Source organism: Peromyscus eremicus, chromosome 1, assembly GCF_949786415.1.
Source record: "Peromyscus eremicus chromosome 1, PerEre_H2_v1, whole genome shotgun sequence".
Taxonomy (NCBI): Eukaryota; Metazoa; Chordata; class Mammalia; order Rodentia; family Cricetidae; genus Peromyscus; species Peromyscus eremicus.
The window spans coordinates 195896755-195905896 of NC_081416.1; positions in this window are offsets into that span (position 1 = coordinate 195896755).

The window sequence follows — 9142 nt, forward strand, 5'->3', positions numbered from 1 at the left end:
GAGTAATTATATAAACAAATTAAAGCAAACTTCAAAAGAGAAGTGAGTCCCGTAAGATATTTGGTCTAGGTTTTCATTCCCTGCAACAGTGACCATCAGAGACTCATACATCACTGTAAAATTAAATATGACAGTTTCCCTGGCTTCTGCACCATTTCCTAGACTTGGCATCAGGAGCTATCTCCCCCTTTCATGGCAGGATGTTTTAAGACAGAGCTGATATGATAACCATAATTAGGTCTTAGGAGAGAAATTAGATCAAGAAATTATGGGCTGCTTCTAGTTCTTAAAGAAAAAGGCCATACTTCCTTCTGACAATTTCTTTTCAAAAATTCATATTTTTTAATGGTGATGTTTTCTCCTAGCCAAGCAAGACATGCCCTAGGCCTCTTTAAATAGCCCAGGGGAATTGTGAACCATCTCCATGGCCCAATTAACCCATCATACTCTCACTGATGAGCATCCTGAAGGACAACATTGCTGTGGGATGTTCTGTATGGCAAATGTGTTGCTGATTAGTCGATAAATAAAACATCGATTGGCCATTGGCTAGGCAGGAAGTGTAGGCAGGACAAGGAGGAGAATAAAGCTGGGAAGTGGAAGGCTGAGTCAGAGAGACACTGCCAGCCGCCGTGATGACAAACAGCATGTGAAGATGCCGGTAAGCCACGAGCCACGTGGCAAGGTATAGATTAATGGAAATGAATTAATTTAAGCTGTAAGAACATTTAGCAAGAAGCTTGCCACGGCCATACAGTTTGTAACCAATATAAGTCTCTGTGTTTACTTGGTTGGGTCTGAGCGGCTGTGGGACTGGCAGGTGATAGAGATTTGTCCTGACTATGGGCCAGGCAGGAAAACTCAACCTATACAACATGGTCGAAAGACTACATGGACTCAAGAAAAATTCATTCTTAAAGATTGATTGTTTTAATTGTGTATGTGTGTGTGTGTGTGTATATGTAGGTATGTGCACATAAGGGTCAGTGCCTGTGGAGGTTGGATGTCTTGGATACCCTTAAGTTGGAAATTTTGTGACCATTCACTGCCTGGAGTTGCAGGCAGTGTGAGCTACCTGATACAGGTGCTAGGAACTGAACTTGGGTCCTCTGGAAAACAAGTAAGCATTCTTTTTTTTTTTTTAAATTGAGATTTTTCTATTCATTTTTACATACCAACCACAGATTCCTCTGTCCTCCCCCCTCCCCCCAGCTTTCCCTCCCCCCAATCCACCCCTCATTCTTACCTTCTCCAAGGCAAGGTCTCCCATGGGGAGTCAGCAGAGCCTGGTACATTCAGGTGAGGCAGGTCCAAGCCCCTCCTTCCTACACCAAGGCTGTGTAAAGTGTCTCACCATAGGCACTAGGCTCCAAAAAGCTGGCTCATGCACTAGGGACAGGTCCCCCAATCCCATTGCCTGGGGGCCCCCTAAACAGTTCAAGCTAAACAACTGTCTTGCCTATCCAGAGTTCCTAGTCCAGTACCAGGTTGGCTCCTCAGTTATTGGTCCACCATTCATGCGTTTTCACTAGTTTGGCTAGTTGTCTTTGTACTTTTTCCCATCATGGTCTCGATGTCCCTTACTCATAGAATTCTTTCTCTCTCTCATCAATCGGACTCTTGGAGCTCGGCCTGGCACCTGGCCATGGATCTCTGCATTTGCTTCCATCAGTCGTTGGATGAGGGCTCTATGATGACAGTTAGGGTATTCAGTCATCTAATCACCTGAGTAGGCCAGTTCAGGGACCCTCTCAACTATTGCCAGTAGTCTATAGTGGGGTCATCCTGTGGATTCCTGGGAACTTCCCTAGCACTCTGTTTCTCCCTATTCCCATGATGTTTTCATTTATCATGGTATCTCTTTCCTTGCTCTTCCACTCTATCTCTGTTCCAGTTCAAACCTCCCATTTCCCTATGTTCTCATCTCCCATCCCTTGCCCTCCATTACTACTCCCCACCCCTAGTTTGTTCATGTAGATCTCATCTATTTCTCCTTCACTGGGTGATCCATGTGTCCTTCCTAGGGTTCTCCTTGCAAGGTAGCTTCCCTGCAGCTGTGGGTTGCAGGCTAGTTATTCTTTGCTTTACATCTAGTATCCACTTATGAGTGAGTACATACCATGCTTGTCCTTCTGAGTCTGGGTTACCTCACTCAGGATGATATTTTCTAGTTCCATCCATTTGCCTGCAAATTTCATGATGTCATTGTTATTCTCTACTAAGTAGTACTCCATTGTGTATATATATCACATTTTCTTTATCCATTCTTTAGTTGAAGGGCATCTAGGTTGTTTCTAGGTTCTGGTTATTACAAATAATGCTGCTATGAACATAATTGAGCATGTGTTTTTATGGTATGATTGAGCATTCCTTGGGTATATGCCCAAGAGTAGTATAGCTAGGTCTTGAGAAAGATTGATTTTCAATTTTCTGAGAAACTATCATACTGATTTCCAAAGTGGTTGTACAAGTTTTCACTCCCACCAACAGTGTAGGAGTGTTCTCCTTGCTCCACATCCTCTCCAACATAAGCTGTCTTCAGTGTTTTTGATCTTAGCCATTCTGATGTGTGTAAGATGGTATCTCAGAGTCATTTTGATTTGCATTTCCCTGATAATTAAGGATGTTGAGCAATTCCTTAAATGTCTTTTAACCATTTAAGATTCTTCTGTTGAGAATTCTCTGTTTAGCTCTGTAGCCTTTTTTTTTTAATTGGATTGTTAGGTATTTTGATGTCTAGTTTCTTGAGTTCTTTACATATTCTGGAAATCATCCCTCTGTCAGATGTTGGGTTGGTGAAGATATTTTCCCATTCTGTAGGCTGTTGTTTTGTCTTATTGACCATGTCCTTTGCCCTACCAAATCTTCTCAGTTTCAAGAGGTCTTGTTTATTAATTGTTGCTCTCAGTGTCTGTGCTACTGGTGTTATATTTAGGAAGTGGTCTCCTGTGCCAATGCTTTCAAGACTACTTCCTACTTTCTCTTCTATCAAGTCAGTGTAATTGAATTTACTTTGAGGTCTTTGATCCAGTTGGACTTGAGTTTTGTGCACGGTGACAAATATGGATCTATTTGCAATCTTCTATATGTTGACATCCAGTTATGCCAGCACCATTTGTTGAAGATGATTTCTTTTTTCCATTGTATAGTTTTGGCTTCTTTGTAAAAAATTAGGTGTTCATACATATGTGGATTAATGTCAGGGTCTTCAATTCAAATCCATTGGTCCACATGTCTGTTTTTATGCCAGTACCAAGCTGTTTTTATTACTGTAGCTGTATAGTAGAACTTGAGGTCAGGGATTGTGATGCCTCCAGAGGTTGCTTTGTTGAACAGGATTCTTTTAGCTATCCTGGGTTTTTTTGTTTTTATATATGAAATTGAGTATTGTTCTTTCCAAGTCTTTGAACAATTGTGTTGGGATTTTGATGGGGATTGCATTGAATCTGTAGATTGCTTTTGCTAAGATTGCCGGTTTTACTATGTTAATCCTATCTATCCATGAGCATGAGAGATCTTTCCATTTTTTGATATCTTCTTCAATTTCTTTCTTCAGAGACTTAAAGTTCTTATCATACAGGCCCTTCACTTGCTTAGTTAGAGTTACTCCAAGGTATTTTATAGTATTTGTGGCTATTGTAAAGGGTGATGTTTCTCTGATTTCTTTCTCAGCCCTTTTATCATTTGCATATAGGAGGGCCACTCATTTTTTTTTAGTTAATCTTGTATCCTGCCATATTACTGAAGGAGTTTATCAGCTATAGGAGTTCCCTGGTAGAATTTTTGGGGTCACTTATGTACACAGTATTATATTGTCTGCAAATAGGGAAAGTTTGACTTCTTCCTTTCCAATTTCTATCCCTTTGATCTCCTTTTGTTGCCTTATTGCTCTAACTAGACTTTTGAGTACTATATTGAATAGTTACATGGAGAGTAGACAGCCTTGTTGTGTTCCTGATTTTAGTGGAATCGCTTTGAGTTCTCACCATTTAGTTTGATGTTGGCTTGCTGTAAATTGACTTTGTTATTATTTATTGTTATATTTCATTAAAAATGGGAAACACTATTACAATGGAGGGAGTTAATTCTCTGTATGATTACACAATAGATGGTTTAAAAATGGAACAATTAAATGAGAGGATAATTAACTTAGATGGGATTTATATACTGTCAATTATAAACATTATCAGTTTCATCATTCTTGTTTTATCCCTAAAAAACGTTGGTTAATATAAGTGCCAAAATGCAAGTCTTAGAAAAACTTTTTAAAACATATCGTAGAGAACCCAGATAGAGGAATGTAAAGGAGAACCAATCTCAGCATTGCATTATAAGGTTAGAGAGGAACAGCAGCCCAAGGTTTTCAAACAAGCAACATTACTTTATCTAGTCAATTTACTTTTTAATTTAATTTACTTTTATTCACTTAGTGTTTAGTTTTTTATTAAGAGATTTTCTATTCATTTTATATACCAACCACAGATTACCCTGTCCTCTCTCCTCCCACCCCCAGCCCTCCTCCCCAACTCACCTCTCATTCCCACTTCCTCCAAGGCAAGTGTTCCCATGGGAAGTCAGCAGAGCCTGGTACACTCAGTTGAGGCAGGTCCAAGCCCCTCCTCCCTGCACCAAGGCTGTGTAAAGTGTCCCACCATAGGTAACAGGCTCCAAAAAGCCAGCTCATGCACTAGGGATGGGTCCAGATCCCATTGCCTGGGGCCCCCCTAAAGAGTTCCAGTTAAACAATTGTCTTGCTTATCCAGAGGGCCTACTCCAGTACCATTAAAGGAATGGCCAAATGGCAGGTATACCCAAGTTTATGTAAGAGCTGAATGGACTCCTGAGGAAATGCTAGACTTGAGGAGATTTAAGGAAGTGATAGTCTTATATAGAATGCATTCACTTTTTGTGAAGCAAATGTTTAACTCATGGTCAACTTGTAAGAGATTTATCTCATAAGAATGGAGAGAATTGGTTACAGCAGTATTGGAGCCTGATCTTCAATTACAGTGGAAGACCTGGTGGACAGATGAGGCTAGGACCATGGAACAATGGAGTAGGGTTAGAGGTATTGAAATCTCCCAAGACCAACTTCATGAAGAGGGTGATTATGCTAATGTACAAAGATAGTTTCTATATGAGGACTCTGGCTCTACGCCATGGCAGCAGCTTTGAATGCTTGGCAGAGAATTGAAGAATTTGGAAAGAGAACTGAATCATTTTCTAAAGTTACACATGGCCCCAAAGAAACCTTCATTGATTTTTTTTTATAAAGATTGTCTTTAACAGTAAGTAGAATTATACAAAATCAGAAGCTAGACAAATAATAATTGAACCTCTGGCTTTTGAAAATACTAATTCACAATGCAAAAGGGTAATTAGGCTATTAAAGGAATGATCAAGACCCATAGAGGAATAGATCTGAGATACAGTAAGTATTAAATCTCATAACTATGATAAAGCTTAGATAGGAGAGGTGATTTCCAGAGGCTTGAAGAGAAATAAAAATATCAAGTGTTTTAATTGTAACAAACAAGGTCAACTAAAAAGGGATTGTACGCAAGGTGTTTCTAGAATCAATGTTTTTTTCTAATAATGCAAACAGAACACCTCTCCCTCCTGGAGTATGCAGAAGGTGAGGCAAAGGCTGACATTGAGCCAATGAATACAGATCACAAGGGACAGATAAGGTAACACTTTTCCATCAGGAAACACTTTGAGGGGCCTCTTTCAGGCCCCCATGTAAAATTCGGTTCACTGTGGAGGAAACTCCTTCCCAGCACAATTAAAGAACCTAATGCCTATTGTAAAAAAAACTATACTGCTCTGGATGATAAAACAGGTTTAGAAGATTTAAAAAATATATGCAGGAGAAACCATAAAGCAAATTTGGCAAACTTCTAAAAATGACCAAAGACCAAAGTTAAAAACATGAATAAATGACATTGTCATTGTCATTGAAGGTCTTATAGATACAGGTGCAGAAGTAACAATAATTGCACCAGAATCCTGGCCCCCAAATTGGCCTCTTCAGGAGGTAAATGTTCAGCTTTTAGGGATTAGAACTTTGTCTCAGGTAAAACAGAGCACAAGATAGGTCCAATGTCTAGGGATAGAAGGACAGAAAAATTGAAGTCATATGTGGCTAACACAGTACTGAATTTATGGGGACATGATTTGTTACAGAAATGGAATACCCAGATTAACATTCCTCCAATCTCAGAAATAAACCATAAACTAACGTATGCTTCTGGGGAAAATATTAAAAGGTATTACAGAGAATAGCCACTGACCATTCAGTTTGTACAAAAACAGGGCACAACAGGGTACTCTTTCAAAAGTACCAACAGTCTTATTTTTAAAATAGTTAATGGACAAACCTGTGTGGGTTGAGCAATGGCCTTTAACATCAGAGAAATGCTCAGCATACTGAAGAATCAACCAGACCTTGGAATTCTCCTGCATTTTTTATTAAAAAGAAATCTGGAAAACAGAGAATGGTAACAAATCTAAAAGTTTTTAATAAGGTGATTCAGCCAGTGGCCTCTCTAGAGCCTGGAATTCCTTTGACTTCTCTGTTACCTAAAGGATGGTCAATTATAGTTATTGTTTTAAAAGACTGTTTCTTCATTATTCATTTATAATAAAAGGATAGAGAAAAATTTCCCTTCATAGTGCCTACTTATAATAATTCTCAGCCTGTTAAGAAGGTATTTCCTTTCCTTTCTTTCTTTTCTTTCTTTCTTTCTTTCTTTCTTTCTTTCTTTCTTTCTTTCTTTCTTTCTTTCTTTCTTTCTTTTTTTCTTTCTTTCTTTCTATCTCTTTCTTTATCTTTATTAAAAAATTTTCTACTCACTCTACATACCACCCACAGATACCACCTCCTCCCTCTTCCAACCCCCCAGCCCTTTCTCCCAAGCCACTCCACATCCCCATATCACCCAAATCAAGGTTTCCCATGGGGAGTCAGTAGAGCCTGGCACACTGAGCCTAGGCAGGTCCAAGCCTCTAATGGAAGGTTTTTATAACAGAGAATATTAAATAGCCACCCTGTGCCAATATTTTGTAGGACAGCCATTGGAAATTTTACAGAAGTGGTTTCCTCAATCTATAGTTTACCATTATATGGACAATATTTTACTAGGTGAATCAAATGCAGATACCTTAGAGAAAATGTTTGAAGAAGTAGAGAAATTTTGCCTTGTTGTGGATTACAAATTACTCCTGAAAAAATACAGAGGATATTCTATTAATTACTTAGGATATAAAATAGGTCTACAAAAAATTCAGCTCCAAAAGTACAAGTCAGGAGAAATCAATTACAGACTCTTAATCACTTTCAAAAATTGCAGGGTGACATTACCTATCTATGGCCCACTATTGGAGTAACAACACAAGAAGTGAGTGAGTAATTTGTTTCAAATCTTAAAAGGCCACAAGGAATTAAATAGTCCAAGAGAATCATCAGCTAAAGCTGAGAGAGAATTGGCTTTGGTGGAAAAGAAATTACAGGATGCATATGTTGACTGTTTGGATCCAGAACTTGATTGCATTCTGGTTCTTTTACCTTCTACACATTTCCCTACAGAGATTTTAATGCAGAGGGAAGATATCATTCTAGAGGGATATTTTTACACATAAACATAGTAAAAAATCAAAAACCTATGTGGAAAAGGTTTCTGAGTTGATTCTTAAAGAAAAATTGAGACTTTGTCAATTGACAGGAATGGATACAGAAGAAATTGTAGTACATTTTACTAATGCTGAAATTGACTCATTATGGGCAGAAAACAAATACAGGCAAAGAGCTTGCAGTAATTTTTGGGGAGAGATTAACAGATATCTCAAAGCAAGAAAATTCAGTTTATAAAGAGAACTAACTGTATCTTTCCTCACATTGAACAGGAAACACAAATTTCTGGAGCCCCTACATTCTATACTGATGCAAACAAATCAGGAAAGGTAGGATATAAATCAAGAAATTTGAATAAGGTGGCTCAAATCCCTTATGATTCTGTTTAAAAGTCAGAATTATGCTATTCTCATGGAGTTATTAGATTTTCCGGAACCTCTTAATATAGTTACTGATTGTCAACATGCAGAAAGAGTTGTTTTACATATTGAAACTGGTGAATTTATACCAGATGATATCAGATTGACTTTATTATTTATTCAGTTCCAATCAATAATCAGGGATAGGAATCATACTATATCTAATACACATCAGATTCTACATGGGTCTGTTAGGCCTTCAAGCACAAGTTAATGATGAAATTGATCAGCTATTGATAGGAAATGTGCTGGAGGCCTCATAATTCCATAAACACCACCATGTCAATAGCAACGGATTGAAAAAGGATTTTTCCGAGCCGGGCGGTGGTGGCGCACGCCTTTAATCCCAGCACTCGGGAGGTAGAGCCAGGCGGATCTCTGTGAGTTCGAGGCCAGCCTGGGCTACCAAGTGAGTTCCAGGACAGGCGCAAAGCTACACAGAGAAACCCTGTCTCGAAAAACCAAAAAAAAAAAAAAAAGAAAAAGGATTTTTCCATCACTTGGGAAAAAGCCAAGGAAATTATAAGGAAATGTCCTACTTGTTATTTATACACCAAACTCTACTACCTGCAGGAAGTAATTAAAAGGATATTCAAAGAAATCAAATTTGGCAGATGGATGTGTTTCATTTTGCAGAATTTGGAAAATTAAATTTTGTACACCATAGCATAGATACATATTCAGGATTTCAGTAAGCAATTGCTTTGAGTTCTGAGAAGGCTGATTCTATAATTACACATTTGTTAGAAGTTATGGCCATCATGGGTATACCTGTACAAATTAAGACTGACAATGCTCCAGCATATGTCTCTAGTAAAATGAACAGTTTTTTGCTTATTACAATATAAAGCATATTACAGTATATCACACAATCCTACAGGGCAAGCAGTTATAGGAAGTTCAAATCGAACTCTAACAGATACGCTTAATAAAAAGAAAGGGGCAATAAAGTCCTCCAGAGATAGATTGCATAATGCTTTACAATCTTTAAATTTTGTAAATGCTAATGAGAAAGGAATGACAGCTGAGGAGAAACATTGGATAACAGAAAAACTACTGAATTAAATCAGCCTGCATACTTTAAAGACAT